The sequence below is a fragment of the Hemitrygon akajei genome, chromosome 9, assembly GCF_048418815.1.
Source record: "Hemitrygon akajei chromosome 9, sHemAka1.3, whole genome shotgun sequence".
Classification (NCBI taxonomy): domain Eukaryota; kingdom Metazoa; phylum Chordata; class Chondrichthyes; order Myliobatiformes; family Dasyatidae; genus Hemitrygon; species Hemitrygon akajei.
This window is the reverse complement of record NC_133132.1, coordinates 74793395-74811089: the sequence shown is the minus strand read 5'-3', so window position 1 is coordinate 74811089 and position 17695 is coordinate 74793395. Positions and strand designations below refer to the sequence as shown.

The following is a 17695-nucleotide window of genomic DNA, read 5'->3' as shown; positions in this document are numbered from 1 at the left end:
ATGGTAAACATTCAATGCAATCATCTTGGGGTCAATTGAATTTATATATAAAGGTCCTATATCCCAAATGTGCATTGCATGAATATAAACAAATAAAAGGATAGAGTGAAATACATCTGGCATAAAGATACCTTCATGCTACCTTACTCTTATTTAGGATGTGCTTGGATCCCACACCATAAAATAGTTCTTAGCTGAATGCAAAGCCAAGATTAACACTCCTCCTCCTTCCACTCCCAGCTCTCCAGTAGGTCCAAAGGGGCCCTCCTGATGAAGGGTTTCGGCCCGAAACGTTGTCACTACCTCCTCCCATAGATGCTGTCTGGCCTGCTGAGTTCTGCCAGCATTTTGTGTTTTTTGTTTATTTCCAGCATCTGCAGATTCACTTGTCGTGCCTCCTTTCCTGGTTGGGTTTCCTACTGACTGATCTCTGATCGCTTCTCCACTACTGAACTGACTTCCTGAGATCTGGAAAAATGGCAGATAAACAGGGCAACCATGATCTAACTATTGATCCAGAAAGAGTTGAGAGAACCTTCCTCAAATTCCTATTTCACTAAAGGAATGCAGTGGTAATGAAATAAAATATTCATGTTTGTTAGCATTAAATTAGGATTAGACTTGCTAGCTGTCGTGATGTAGTAGGTGTAAGTTCAGGCAGCTTGGAAGTTTGGAACCTGTTGGTGCTAAGAATTGCTGACTGGTGGAAACAGCATGGGAAAACAGTTCACAACGTTCCTACATTGATACAATAAGAGGTAATAGGAGCCAAATTCAGCTCCCACCATCCCCCACAACCAACTCCTTTTAAAGAGAGTGTGAACCAGATTCAGATACCAACAATTTCCACTTATACAATATTTGAAGCTAGTAGTGTTCCCAGGGTACTCATCAAGTGTGTTACCAATGAAAATATGAAATCAATTCATGACGAAGCTATCAGAGTAGGTGACTTTAGGAGCATCTTAAAAGGAGAAGCCTAGTAGTTTACAGGATTATTCCAGAGTTTATGGGGCCTTTAAACTGAAAGTACTGCCTCATTGTAATTCTGCTGTAGTTTTAGGCAACCTTCTTCTTTACCCACAACACTGCCAATTTCATGTCATCTGCAAACTTACTAATTATACCTCCTACATTCAAAACAAACTCATTAATACAACACATCACAGACGACACTGATCCCAGCACCAGTCCCTGGGGTATACCATTGTTCACATATTTCAAATCTGAAAATCCACCATCCTCTATCTCCTATATTGAACCAATTTTGAATCCAATTAGCCCGCTTAGCTTGGAACCCTTGTGTCCTAATCTAATAGGCCAACCTACTAAGTGGAATCTTGTCAAATGCCTTACTGAAGTCCATATAGACAATGTCTACTGCCTTGCCTTTATTAATCGTAAAGCAATCAGATAGAAATTCACAAGCTGATGAGTGTAGTGACATGGAACCTGAATGTATGAGTTTGAACTTATCTTTAGCTTATCAACTCCTTGTTATAATTATCTGCTTACAATGATGGAAGTCAGGGGTAAGAGCAGGCTTTTCCAGCTTCTAGGCTGCATGGACACCTTTGGTAGATAAAATATCCATCTTCCTAGATATGGTCTTTGGTGTCATTCAAATTACAAAGGCTGTTGTAAATCTAGTTGGTGTAGAAAGGCTGTTGTAAATCTAGTCAAGAGGAAGAGCTTCCGAAAAGTTCAGAAATTTAGGTTTTTTGACAGAGATCTAGAAGATTATAAGGCTAGCAGGAAGGAGGTTAAGAATGAAATTAGGAGAGCCAGAAGGGGCTATGAGAAGGCCTTGGTGGACAGGATTAAGGAAAACCCCAGGCCATTCTATAAGTATGTGAAGAACAAGAGGATTAGACGTGAGAGAATAGGACCAATCAAGTGCAACAGTGGAAAAGTGTGTATGGAACCAGAGGAGATAGCAGAGGTACCTAATGAATACTTTGCTTCATTATTCACTACGGAAATGGATCTTGGTGATTGTAGGGATGACTTACAGTGGACTGAAAAGCTTGAGCATGTAAATATTAAGGAAGAGGATATGCTGGTGCTTTCGGAAAGCATCAAGTTGTTTAAGTCACCGGGACCAGATGAGATGTACCCCAGGTTACTGTGGGAGGCGAGGGTGGAGATTTCTGAGCCTCTGGCAATGATCTTTGCATCATCAATGGGGACAGGAGAGGCTCCGGAGGATTGGAGGGTTGCGGATGTTGTTCCCTTATTTAAGAAAGGGAGTAGAGATAGCCTGGGAAATTATAAACCAGTGTGTCTTACTTCAGTGGTTGGTAAGTTGATGGAGAAGATCCTGAGAGGCAGAACTTATAAACATTTGGAGAGGCATAATATGATTAGGAATAGTCAGCATGGCTTTGTCAAAGGCAAGTTGCGCCTTACGAGCCTGTTTGAATTTCTTGAGGATGTGACTAAACACATTGATGAAGGTAGAGCAGTAGATGTAGTGTATATGGATTTCAACGAGGCATTTGATAAGCCCATGCAAGGCTTATTGAGAAAGTAAGGAGACATGGGATCCAAGGGGACATTGCTTTGTGGATCCAGAACTGGCTTGCCCACAGAAGGCAAAGAGTGGTTGTAGACGGGTCATATTCTGCATGGAGGTTGGTGACCAGTGGTGTGCCTCAGGGATCCTTCTGGGACCCTTACTCTTTGTGATTTTTATAAATGACCTGGATGAGGAAGTGTGGAGATGGGTTAGTAAATTTGCTGATGACACAAAGGTTGGAGGTGTTGTGGATACTGTGGAGGGCTGTCAGAGGTTACAGCGGGACATTGATAGGATGCAAAACTGGGCTGAGACATGGCAGATGGAGTTCAACGCAGATAAGTGTGAGGTAGTTCATTTTGGTAGGTCAAGTATGATGGCAGAATATAGTATTAATGGTAAGACTCTTGGCAGTGTAGAGGATCAGAGGGATCTTGGGATCTGAGTCCATAGACACTCAAAGCTGCTGCACAGGTTGACTCTGTGGTTAAGAAGGCATATGGTGCATTGGCGTTCATCAATTGTGGAATTGAGTTTAGGAGCCGAGAGGTAATGTGCATCTATACAGAACCCTGGTCAGACCCCACTTGGAGAACTGTGCTCAGTTCTGGTCGCCTCACTACAGGAAGGATGTGGAAGGCATAGAAAGGGTGCAGAGGAGATTTACAAGGATGTTGTCTGGATTGGGGAGCATTTCTTATGTGAATAGGTTGAGTGAACTCAGCCTTTTCTCCTTGGAGCAACAGAGGATGAGAGGTGACCTGATAGAGGTGTATAAGATGATGAGAGGCATTGATCATGTGGATAATCAGGCTTTCTCCAAGGGTTGAAATGGCTAGCGAGAGGGCACAGTTTTAAAGTACTTGGAAGCAGGTACAAAGGAGATGTCAGGGTTAAGTTTTTTACTCAGAGAGGGGTGAGTGCATGGAATGGGCTGCTGGTGACGGTGGTGGAGGCAGATACAATAGGGTCTTTTAAGAGACTCCTGGACAGGTACATGGATCTCAGAAAAATAGAGGGCTATGGGTAACCCAAGTTAATTTCTAAGGGAAGGACATGTTTGGCACAGCTTTGTGGGCCGAAGGGCCTGTATTGTGCTGTATGTTTTCTATGTTTCTAAATTAGGAGGCAGAATTTTCCCTGTGTGAAGACTTATTGAATATCTATAAATTCTATCAGTTAGGATTTCTTCCAATAGCTTCCGTACCACAGACATGAAGGTCACAACTCTGCAGTTACCTGGCTTATCCCTTCTGCCCTTCTTAAACAAAGGGACAACATTAGATATTCTCAAGTATTTTGGCACCTCATCCGTGGCCAACAAAGACACAAAAATTTCTGCCCGTGCCCCAGCCATCTCCATTCTTTCTTCCCAGCACAACCTAAGATATCCAGCCTTTGGGATTTATCAATCCTATATCATCTAATAACCTGTATCATAAGAAATGGTGAGCATTTCAATGGAGAAATTCAACTTAAACATTTCCAATCCCCTCCCTACTGCTGGGCAAGATAGAGGAGGTCCTAAGGAAAATACAGTTAAGGTTTAGTGAACCTCTCTAGATAGCCTTGTGTACCTAAGGAAAATGGAAAGTTCTTCTGGATACTTTTAGGAATAGAGGAAAAGGAGCAGCTTCAATTTGATCTGATTGAAACACTCAAGGTCACAAAAGGTACCACAAGGTAGAGATAAATGAAAACCCCATCCAGACTCTGAAAGGTAAATTGAACTCTGCTCCTCCCCTTAATGGAGCAAATGAAATTATAGTAAAGTCACCTCAACTGCAAATGACAGGTAGTCCTCTACCAATGAAGACAGTTTGGTTGCTTGCAGTATAAGTGAAGAAACTGCACCTGACGAAGGGTCTCAGCCCGAAACATCAACTGTACTTCTTCCTATAGATGCTGCCTGGCCTGCTGTGTTCCACCAGCATTTTGTGTGTTGCGTGAAACTGCACTTACAAACTACTTCAGTGAATGTTTGGTGTAAAAGTTCACTGACATGACTTATTCTGTTGACTTCATTCCAGGTCAGGATTCATAAGTGTCTCCTCAAAATACCAGTTTGTCTGATTTGACCCATCTCCTAACACCAGGGACCATATCTAAGGTAGATGGACATTCTACTATTCAGTCACCTTTGTAAACTGGAAACTGAAAGAACTCCAAGCTGAGAAACCCTATTCTTTTATCGGACTTCCATTATTGGGAACAGGTAATAGTTGCTTGAGATCTGCAAGTGGAAGATAAAGGTGTGAAAACGCAGCTCAGACTCGAACAGGTTCTCTGTCAGTACACTCATCAGCCTGTGAGATTCTAGCTGTTCACTTTAGTGGACATTAAGTTACAGACTGGCAAGCACAGACACACAAAATCCCCGCCAAATACTTTTCAGAGGGAATGGTAAATGTCTGGAATTACTACAAAGCCAGCCAGTGGAGTCTAACAATATCAGCAATTTCAAATGGAGTTGACTAGGCACCTGAGAAAAATCTTCCAATTGGTTAGTGAACCACTTGCCCCTCTCTTCTCTTATCAATGTTCTTTACAGCTATGACCAAGCTTTGGCAAACTGTTCTACTGTCTCTTTATATAAGTCACTGTGCATTTCTATTTCATAATCATTCTTGTGAAGTACCTAGGAATGTTTACTTCATTGATGTATTAGATAAACTCAATCTGTTATTGATGTAATATTGCATTTGTAAATATTTCTGAAGTGGATTTAAACATTTGTACCTTTAATTAGACAATAAAATAATTTAGTTTGAAAGGACCACTGTAAGAGGTTTTGTAATAAATGCTAATTGCTCTAGTACACCAGGACATCACATAGTGATTTTCATGGTGCTATCAGTTAAAGCCTTTAAAGATGAATTGTTCGTGGAAGCTGCAAAATATGTTAAATATGTCAGAGGAATCCAGCAAATTTCTGTCAGAGGCACAAGAAACATCACAGATTGATGGCTTAAGCCACCGAATCATGGCTCAGCTCTAGTGATTACAGTTTAACACTGTATTCATCACAAACTAAGTTCCTTAATTCCTACAAAAATAAACTGTGCAGATGTGCTGATTGGAAACTTCAGACTTGTGGTCCAGAAGTCCTCCTTCATGGAAATCAATGCACAGTGCTGTCCATGAAAAACCGGTTGAACTGCTGGTAATTTTTCGGCTCATGCATTTGCCTTCCTCCCATTCAAGCCTCATGGTGGAGTACTGAGGCTGGAAAGAAATTAACTGAGCCAACGACATCAGGTCTGTCCATCTGAAGAACATGGGCAGGAGGAAGATAAATGACACTGTAATATTAAGAAGACCACAAGAGATAAACACTAACTTGCCAAAAAAAAAATCACTCTCAGGGCAGTTTGCCAATAATTGCTATGTCTCAAAAATCGACAGGTTTCAGTCTTGCCAATGTTTGACAGCCTGAGAACATTGACAAACCAGGATCATCAGCAGGACTACAGAAATTTTCACATCCGTAGCACACAAAGCTAATATTTTAATTGCTCTGTTTTAAAATTAGGGTACACTATTGAATGTTCAGTAGTGCCATCTCATATTCTTAAAGTCATAGATTCACACAGACCCTTCAGTCCATCTTGCTCTGCATAAGATTGAGTCTGCCTCATGATCAACTCTTCTCGGCGCACAAATATATCAGTGCTGTCCCAATTCTGCTCACCAGACCTGGAATATCTAGCAGTTATGTGCCATCCTTTTTACCTATCAAGGTGCCTGGGGTCATTTTGGTAGCAGTATACATTCCACCTCAGGCCAATATCAAGCAGGCTCTGGATGATCTGAGCAATGGGATCAACATGCATGAAACAGGGCACCCTAACGCCTTCACCATCGTTTTGAGGGATTTTAAACAGGCCAATCTGAAAAACTCAGAAAGCAATTACCATCAGCAGATCACTTGCAATACTAGAGGAAACAACACACTGGACTATTGTTACACCACCATCAGGTATGCCTACTATGCTATTCCATGCCTTCACTTCAGGAAGTCTGATCACCTGGTTGTACTTCTCTTCCCTGAGTATAGGCAGACACTGAAGGCTGCAGCACCATTAGTGAGGACCAAGACGATATGGACATGGGAAGCACAGGAGCGCTTAAAGGACTATTTTGATTTGGTGGACTGGACTGTATTCAGGAATTCATCTTCAAACCTAAATGAGTATGTTACCAACTTCATTAAAATTTGTGTGAATGAGAGTGCCTACAGAGACTTACTGCACATTCCCAAACCAAAAGCTGTGGATGAACCAGGCTGAAGGCTAGATCTGTGGCATGTAAGGATCCGGGCCAGGCCTGTACCAGAAAACCAGGTATGATTTGCGGAGAGCTATTTCAAGGGTGAAGAGACAATTTTGAACAAGGTTAGAGGTGAAATCGGATATACGACAACTCTGGCAGGGTTTGCAAGACATTACTTCTTACAAAGCGAAAACCAACAGCATGAATGGCAACGATGCTTCACTACCAGATGAACTCAGCACTTTCTATGCCTGCTTTGAAAGGGAGAATATAACTACAGCTGTGAAGATCCCCGCTGCGCCTGATGACCCTGTGATCTCTGTGTCAGAGGCTGATGTGAGGCTGCCTTTAAAGAGAGTGAACCCTTGCAAGATGGAAGGTCCCAATGGAGTACCTGGTAAGGCTCTGAAAACCTGTGCCAATCAACTGGCGGGAGTATTCAAGGACATTTTCAACCTCTCACTGCTATGGGTGGAAATTCCTACTTGCTTTAAAAAGGCATCAATTATACCAGTGCCTAAGAAGAATAACGTGAGCTGCCTTAATGACTATCACCTGGTAGCACTCATATCTACAGTGATGAAATGCTTTGAGAGACTGGTCATGACTAGACTGAACTCCTGCCTCAGCAAGGACCTGGACCCATTGCAATTTGCTTATTGCCACAAAAGGTCAACGGGAGATACAATGTCAATGGCTCTTCACATGGCCTTAGACCACCTGGACAATACAAACACCTATGTCAGGATGCTGTTCATCAACTATAGTTCAGCAATTAATACCATCATTCCCACAATCCTCATTGAGAAGTTACAGAACCTGGGCCTCTGTACCTCTGTCTGCAATTGAGTCTTTGACTTCCTAACTGGAAGACCACAATCTGTGCAGTTTGGTGATAATGTCTCCTCTTCACTGATGATCAACACTGGTGCACCTCAGGGGTGTGTGCTTAGCCCACTGCTCTAAAATTTCTCTATACTCACAAATGTGTGGCAAGACATAGCTCAAATACTATCTATAAATTTGTTGATGATACAACTATTGTTGGTAGATCTCAGATGGTGACAAGAGGGTGTACATGAACGAGGTATGCCAACGAGTGGAGTGGTGTCACAGCAGCTACCTGGCACTCAGTGTCAGTAAGATGAAAGAGCTGACTGTAGACTTCAGGAAGGGTAAGATGAAGAAACACATACCAATACTGACAGAGGGATCAGAAGTGGAGAGAGTGAACAGTTTCATGTTCCTGTATGTCAAGATCTCTGAAGATCTAACCTGGTCCCATCATATCTATGCGGTTATAAAGAAGGCAAGACAATGACTATACTTCATTAGGAGTTTGAAGGGATTTGGTATGTCAACAAATACACTCAAAAACTTCCATAGATGTACAGTGGAGAGCATTCTGACAGGCTGCATCACTGCCTGGTATGGGGGGAGGGGGAGCTACTGCACAGGACCAAAAGAAGCTGCAGAGGGTTGTAAATCTAGTCGGCTCCATCTTGGGGACTAGCCTACAAAGTAACCAGGACATCTTCAAGGAGCGGTGACTCAGAAAGGCAGCGTCCATTATAAAGGATCTCCAGCACCCAGGGCATGCCCTTTTCTGACAGCATCAGGCAGGAGGTACAGAAGCCTGAAGGCACACACTCAGCGATTCAAGAACAGCTTCTTCCCCTTTGCCATCCGATTCCTAAATGGACATTGAGCCCTTGAACACTACCTTGCTTTTAAAATATGTATTATTTCTGTGTTTAGCACAATTTTTAATCTATTCAATATATGTATACTGTAATTGATTTATTTATTTATTTATTTATTATCATTTTTTTCCTATATTATGTATTGCATTGAACTGCTGTTGCTAAGTTAACAAATTTCACATCACATGCTGGTGATAATAAACCTGATTCTGAACTATCTGTATTATTCCAATTTCCAGCATTTCACCACAGCCTTCTTTCCGTCCCATGGCAACTGAAGTGCTCACCTAGGAATCTGTTAACTGTTTGAGAACTTCTGATTTCACCACCTCTTTAGGCAGTGACTTCCAGATTCCTCAGAGTAAAATAAAATCCTTTGATCCCTCTTACCATAAACTTTTATCCTCTGGCACCTTTGCTGTAAAGAGAAGTTTCCTATAACCTGTCCTATCTATCTTCTTCAAAATTTAAAAACCTCACTCAGGTCCTCCTCATTTACATCCATTCCATGGAAACTAACCCTCGCCTATTGAGTCCCTACTCTGACCTGTAAAAAAGTGATTATTTTGGAAAAAGTACCATTTCCTTCAGCTGAAAAGCACTCTGGGATGTACTGAGATCATGAAAGACTAATGTCTTTATTTTCGTATGCAGCCAGAGTCAAATTAGTCTTTTTTTTATAAAGTGGAAGGGAAACATTGTAATTTATCAAAAAGCCTTAAAATAAAAAGAAAACTAGCCTTTCTTCTTTTTTGAGTTTTATGGTTAAAGTTCATTTCTAATTGTTGTGTAATACCACTGAGAACTAGATTCCCAGCTCTAATAGAATATGCAATGGGAACAGAAGAGAGAAAACTAATGTTGACTTGATAGATGGCTACTAAATGTATGTCAGTAAAGTTTAGATGTTCCAAGTTGCTGCATCAGCAGCTACAGTGCTCAGCTGTATAGATTGTTGACCTAATATCCCTAAGAGAGGGAACATTCAGCTTCAAAAGCACACACATATAGGGAACAAGGGAGAAATAAATAGAAAGCACAAATAAATATATCAATGTTCCTAAAATTTGGAATTCTCCATCCAACAATAAAATTTTGCTTTTCCAAATTGTGTTACTCATCATCCTTTAAACTGCAATTCTCTGCACCACCGATACCCAGCCATAAACAAAGGGTCAGAGCCATCTGCACTTCCAGAAATGAGTGCATCGTCAATATGCTAGCCTTGAACCTTAGTTGATAGTGCAGAGGCCAAGATGTACATTGAGGTTTGCCTTTGCTATCTAGCCATGGAAATGTTAATGCAGGGAATGTTAGGTTCAGAGTTTAATAGACTACCAGTAAGATTAAAGATTCAGTACCTCAGGAAGACACTTGCAATGTTACGGCTATTTTCCACATTTTGATGGATAACATTTTTGAAGAATGAAAAGATCCATCTTGGGAATAAATATCCACAACCATACACACACAGTGGCCACTTTATTAGGTACACCTGCTCACTAATCAGTCAATCATGTGGCAGCAACTCAATGCATAAAAGCATGCAGACATGGTCAATAGCCACAGTCGTGTAGCAGTTAGTGTTACAGCTCGGGGTGTCGAAATTCAATTCTGACGTCATTGTGAGGAGTCTGTATGTCCGTCCTGTGGAATGCATGGGTTTCCTCTCCAGTCAAAAGACATACTAGTTGGTAGGTTAATGCGTCTGTGTAAATTGTCCCGTGATTTGGCTGGGGTTATATCAGAGGTCACTGTGTGGTGCAGCTTGAAAGGCCTGCTCTGCACTGTATCTCTAAATAAAACAAATAAATATAATAAAGTTGCTGTTCAGACCAAATGACAGAATGGGAAAGAAATGTGATCTAAATGACTGTGACCATGGAATAATTGTTGGTGCCAGAGATGGGTGGTTTGAATATCTCAGAAACTGTTGATCTCCTGAGATTTTCACATAGAGCAGTCTCATGAGTTTACAGAGAATGATCTGATAAACAAAAAATATCCAGTGAGCAGCAGTTCTGTGGACAAAAATGCCTTGTTAATGAGAGAGGTCAGAGGAGAAGAGCCAGACTGGTTCAAGGAAATAGGAAGGTGACAGTAACTCAAATAACCACAAGTTACCACAGTGGTGTGCAGAAGAACATCTCTGAATGCAAAACACACTGAATCCGAAGTGGATGGGTATAGCAGCAGAAGACCACGAACATACACTCAGGACGTATCTAACGGAGTGGCCACTGAGTGAATATCAATCATATACAGTTCTGAAACAGAAAAGATGGCAGCAGCTTAAGCTGTAATATTCTGGAAAGTTAACCAGATTTGCATGTGATTGAGACAGCTTTGGCAAAATAAATAACTTTCTATGTAATCCTTAACACGGAATGATGTTCTAAGCAATTCAGATGTATTATCATACCAAAATGATACCATGCCATAGAAAAGGAGTGAAAATTTTTTAGATTATATACCACCCCTAGATCCCAAGTAAGCAGAACACCCAGTCAATCATCTGTATATCAATGGCCAAGAAATTTAAACTTGCCCGGAACAGATGCAGGAGGGTTTCCCATAACCCTAATGAGCGACAGCTAGGCTTCAAGTAACCTTTTGTTATCTCCTTCTCCTCAGGACAAGTGCCAATTTCATTAGAACAAAATTAAATTTGTCAACATAGTTATAGCTGACATAGATAGAGGTCATTTAAGGATTTTGAAATAGCAATGAAGCTCTACTTAATTAAGCCAACCCCTAAGTGAGACTTAAGTTTAGCTTACTTGATGGTCTTGCAAACTAGTCACTAAAATTTAAGTCTATAATAGAAACAAGCAAGTTGTCTCCATATCAATTTAGTGTGTGTGATATGTTGCTCTATTGTTTCAAAATGTGTTTCGGCCACCAGGAATGTCAGCGGTGCTTTGATAAGCCTTCCCTAAGCCTATTATTTAATTTTCTTTTCTAGTTAAGCCACTTACAATTAACAATGGAATGTTCTCTAAGTTGTAATTCCCCACATACACTTTTCTGCCATAACATGACTACCACAACCAAAAAAGGGGAAAATTCAAATAATAATGTATAACATCTGTGTATGGTAATAATATTCTTGACAGCTGGTTAGAGTTCTATTGTCAATTCCTTTTTTTCACAATGCAATTGCTTTAAAGAGTAATTGAATTAATTTCAATATTGATATTTTAAAAATGTATTTCACTAAACAGAAAGTTAAAACAACATCAATATTAATTGTGTTGGATTTTCCACTATTGATTTTCTACTCAGAAAGAAGGATTCTGTCATATGACCAGAAACTAGATTCATACACCATTTGTCTAGGTGTAACATGGCCTCTATAATAACAAATTTGTAGGGTCATTCCTTACCCCACTAAATATTTTGTACCTTTAAGGCATTACAGAAAGTATAAATCATGCATTAGGTTCAGCTCCATATATTAATGATGGGGTATGGTATCTGCTTATAGAATTTGGTTACTGAGCAGTTATTGGATCTTCAGTAGCTGCTGTAACCTAATCCAAGGCCACCACTAACAGGTCGTCTTGCATTTTCTTTTAATTAGATACATACATTAAAAAGTTCTTCCAACAATTAATATTCTATCTTTTATACCTAGTTCCTTTAAATTCCAATTCAAGACATGTATAGCAAAAAACGAGTAGCTGCAAGAAGCTTTTTGCTCCAGATTCCAGCATCTGCAGTCTCTTGTGTCTCCCTCTAGAACCATTTTCAAAAGCTTTATCAAACACCAATCATCAACAAGCAATTTATTATGAAGCAAGTTTAATGGATTTTCATCTTCTTCTGTGTCTCTACGTCAATTTTGTAACATGAAGAATGTAATTTAATTACACACTTCATATAATGTGAAGTGTACCAAGAGGTCTAGTCAGATTCAATGAAAAGTTTGACAATAGGTTCTTTACATATTAATTTAATCACTTGAGAAATTAATCCCAGTAGTTTGTTGTTTTAAAATTGGCTTCATTAATTACCTCCAACAATTTGTAGATTGGTGTCCCCCAAGCCTCTTTTCTCTATTATGTCTGAAAAGGTGACCAAGTATTTTTCACAGAAATTAACTTGCCAGTTTTGTACCTATTAAACAAATCTGAATACTATTGAATTATGATAGAGTCCTCTTCACTACAATTGATATTGTTTGCAAATACCAAAATTGTGCTTCATATTTCCAAGAATTTGATTTCTAAGCTTGAATAATCTTCATCTTGATAAACTCTTGAACCACAAAGATTCATCACAAGAAAGTTTAAACTGATAACCTCTACTTTTGCTATCACAATCCTCTTAACAATTCATAACCTTGTTGATTATGTGGTTACCTTAATTAGGGGTAAAAATATTATAAACCACAATTGAGTTAGCTTGGTTAATTATTTACTATATGAAATGCGTCCGCACAGAATGTTCAAATTATCATAGTTGCTCATTATTGATGACATTTACAAGCACCACAAATATTTAATGGCTAATGATTTTTATAATACTTACAGTAAGATTCAGACTGATGAATTTACAAGTCTTACATGTGCAATAATCCATTACAAAACACTCCAGGGTATATTTCTTACAAGGTCATCTGCTAACACCTAGGTAATAAAATACTGAAGCTGCTAAATTCAAATAAACTTTTTGAACAGGGTCAGACTATAATCAATACTGTTGTAATATCAAAAATGTCTGTTACATGATATCAAAATCAATACCTTACTGCACTACTTGACTTGTCCCTTGACTTGAACATTTGACTAGGTGAAAAAAAGCAAACAATCACAAGTATAAAATGTGTTTTTGAATTGCCAAGAACTGACAAGGAACAAACACATGCATTAGAATTGTAGATAATAATATCAAGATGGTTTACATTTGCTTTCTTTCTATATTTGCTCTTTTAAAATAGCATATTAGCAAACATCCCTTAAAATTATTCAAGGGCAAAATTCGTAATAAATTCACGTATACGGATGAGCACTGGAAAAAATGCAATCATACTGCAATCATCAGTAAAGTAGAACCAATAACCCATTGTCTTAATTTAAATTTCTCTTGAAAAGATGTGGTAAACAGATAAACCACTGAGAATTAAACTAATGCCTTTTGAGGGAGCTCCCACAGAACAAGTTCTGAATCAGTCAACATACTGAGTGAAGCTGCACAAGCAGTGGTTCCAGTATCCCTTTACCTTCTATGATGATTCTGGCAACAGTGTCCATACTTCCAGGAGTCAGGTCTCATATTTTGAGGAAGGATCAAATGCTGCTTTCCAAGTATGTTCTAGAAAGCCTGTTTTATTTTCTTTAACTAGAATCCACACTAACATATAATTTAAAGTTGCTTCTTGTCATTATGTAATATAAATAATTTGACATTGCTGTTAATTTCCTACCACAGTGGACAGGAATCATCATTTAATTTCCTGCTGTCAACCCAAATATCAAAAACACCTTCCCCACTCCAACATGCACTGCAAGTAGCTGAAGAATAATATTGCATTGCACCTACAAACAAATTGGTTCTTCAAGCAAGAGAGACATTGGCCACGAAATGGGAATATTGAAACAGTGCTGTGCTTGCTCCTTTGCGATTCTACCATGATGTAAAGTGCAACAGGTTTGTTTTCTCTGTAGTGGTTCCCATTACATGCATTGGCCTCATCTAATGAAATCGGCAATGGAAGTTTGCACAGTTGCTGTCATTCAGCTATTTGGCTGTGACACTTGGGGGGGGGGGCGGGTTCCAGCCCTTAAAGGGACCCAACACAGTCCACTGCTTCCAGTGGCATTACCTAGTGAGTGACCACCCTTGCTCACCTCTTCCTTTTCCATTTCTTTCTCAAAACTCACTGGTGGGTTGGCAGTTACAGGCAGGTCACCATATAACCCCTATGTGTCATGCAGAGTTTGCTAATTCATTGCTTTGTCTCATGGAAATCTGTACTGGTCCGTCTAGTTGGGAAGAGAGCCCTCTTGGGTTCAGATGCTGACTACCATGGAGGAAAGTGCCCTTTATGTTGATGGTTTTTGAGAATGTAGCACTGCAGTGCCCAGGGTTCACAAAGGACACATACCGCCTCTGTGGTGTGCAACTCTCTGATGATCTTGCAGCATCAGTTGTTTCCTGCTAAAATTACCTCCCTGTCTAAAAGATTCTGCACATGTCAAGATGTTTTTCACAAGGCTGTCCTGTTGCCAAGGACTCTCATCAGACCTCTGGAAGTCAGACCATTGGTCAATGTTTGCACTAAGACTGTGATGGGGTCTGAAGCTGAGTGATCCTGGTGAAACCCAAATTGCCCATAGTTGGATTATTTGTGAATAAATGACAGCACAGACCATGGCACCTTCTATCACTTTACTTCTGATGGGGATTAGACCAAGTAGAAGTCAGTCAAATTGGATTTGCCTCGTTTTTGCAAACAAAGCTCAAAGTAAATTTAGTATCAAAGTACATCTATGTCACCATATACAACCTTGAGATTCATTTTCTTGCAGACAGCCTCAATAAATCCAATAACCATAATAGAATCAATGAAAGACTGTACCCACAGGCTCATTCCTCTGTGGTTCAACCTGGTTTGGAGTCCCCCACTCCTGCCTCACTTCCCGACATGGCGATCAACCATCGTCCACTTTAAGGTGCAGTACCTGCTTGCTTGAGATTTAAATCTGTGAAATTTGTAGTTCATTAAGTCGATTGAAAAATATGTTGCTTAATGGGAAATTACAAACTGCAGATTGCAGTGAGAGTAATTCAAAAGATATATTTAGAAGTATTTTATGTAACCTGCAGTACGTTGCCATGGTTCCTTATATATTCAATCAATTTTCCATATTATTAGACAGATACCCTTGTTATAAATATCTAGAACAGCTTGATAAGAAGCACAGCAAGTTCTGGGGTGCTGGTCTTCAGGAAATATCAGTATTTAGATGCTGTCTGGTCTTTTGGCACTTAGCCATTTCTGAATATCACATGGAGTGAATCAAATTGGCTGATGACTGTCTTCTGTGATGGTGGGTATCTAAGGAGGAAGCTGGGATGGATCGTCCAATTGGTGCTTATGGCTGAATGTGGGTGCGAATGCTTCAGCCTTGAGCTTGGCGTTCATCTGCAGGGGCCCATTATTGTTACGGATATGGATGTATATGGAGCCACCTTCTTCAGCTGGCTGTTTAATCACTCACCAACATTCACGATTCAATGTGGGATGACTGCACAGTTCTGATTGGATCCCTTAGTTTTGCAATCACTTTGCCTAACGCACTGCATACCAGCATTGCTGCTTAACAAGAATGAGGCTCTGTGTTACAACTTTGTTAGGTCGGCACCTCATTTTTAGGAATACCAGTGGCGCTCCCAGTATGCCTTTCTGCATTGTACATTGATCCAGGGTTAATCTTCTGGTCTGACAGTAATGGCACACTGAGCTCACAGATTGTGGTAGTCCTGATGCAGGGCTTTCAATTCTCCCTGCACCCTACAGATTCTGCATGAGCCACTGAGTTCCTCCAGCAAACTGTTTTTTGCTCTGGATTCCAGCATCTGCGATCTCTTGTGCTTCCACTTCTCCTGTTGCTGATAGTCCAGAATACCTCATGGATGTCTGGTATAGAGCTGCACATCTGTTCCTAATCCACTTAGTGCAATTGTAATGCTACCCTACACAATGGAAGGTGACATCCAGTGTCTGAATGTGCCATTTTGTCTCCACAAGCACTGTGCAGAGGTCACTTATATTAATGCCCTCATGGAGGATTCATCTGCTGCAGACTCATAAGGAGGATGTGGCTGACCAAAGCTGACTATGAATGAAATCTGATGGTGATCCCATCAATGAATAATTTGGGACTACAACACAGTTACTTTTAAAGCTGGTGCACAGTCTTAACTGACAAAATCAAATTGGTTCACTCACAGGCAGATATGTCCTTTAGGCCTCAACCTACTCAGTCAGTGGTGGTACTGCCAAATAATTCCTGGACATTGAAGTCCCTGACACAGAGTGCATTCTCAATACATTAGAATATTGAGCACTTGAGGTGTTCAAGTTGGTTGTGTAGATTTTGGATGAGTGGATGGAAAGGCAAATGAACATGAATTTTCTTAGTACTTTCTGAAAGATTTTTTGGAGAAAATACATTGTAAGAGAAAAGAAATATTATTGGTAGATGGGTACGCAAAACAAAATCAATATAGTGCATATGTAGAGAAAAAAAATGCCAAATGGGGAATAAAATCAAAAAAGAATTACAGCAGAATGTAGTAAAGACATGGCATGCAATGAGGTTATTATAAACACAATGGAGCTATTCACAAAAAATATTTAAAAATAGAACAAGTGAAAGGAAATACCCAGCACAGCTGGACTATTAAAAAAAACACAGGGGAACTCAGCCTGAGGTGGGTGGGAAATGATATTGGTGAACAAAACAACTGAGACAGCTATGTAGGGTTAAGAATGCCTACCTGGAGGGAACTGGTCTGGAGCTAAGCTTACTGGTTGGTGATGAACTGGGAAGATAAAGCCAGTGTTAATAACATATTGTAATCAATTAAATAAGTTCAACAGTCCACATAAAGTAACTTGTAGGGTTGGCTTAGAGGTGTGCATTAAAATCCTTTTATCATCAAAATCCTGGTTTATAAGCTGCTGCTCTTCACGAATAAATCTATGAATTCCCAGCAAACAGCTAACTCAGGCCTGTGCGTCTGAAAGTGTCTGTGCGTGAACTCAGAGGAGATGTAACACCAAAGCTGGTCGTGATTCTAGTCATGCCCGTAGTTTTAGATCACGTGTGAGAGTGGTCACCTAACTTTAGTATAAATCAATATTATAGTTGTAGAGTAAGGAAATAAAAAAAGAGAAAATTGTAAAAGAGGTGAAGAAGTGATGTTAAAATAAAAATGTCTTTTGTATATTTAGTAATAACCAGGAACACAACAAAGATACCACTTCTCTCCATTTTCACATGAAGACCACTCTCCTGGATTAATTCAGGAACTGGGAATAGTGGATATTAATTACATCACTGGACTAGTAACCCCACACAGGTGCACAAATTATGATGCCCAATAAAACCATATATGTTGAATGATTTGCAGATAGACTATCTGTATTGTACAACATGATCCACCACATTAATGTCTGTGTGCAGACTGC

The 17695-nt window shown here is 39.9% G+C and overlaps 1 protein-coding gene across 12 annotated transcripts in view; it reads right to left on the bottom strand.

The window, feature by feature from the left end:
• eya4 (EYA transcriptional coactivator and phosphatase 4) overlaps positions 1-17695 on the bottom strand; it is a 421501-nt gene that overhangs the window by 257542 nt on the left and 146264 nt on the right. The gene's annotated exons all lie outside the window — the stretch shown is intronic.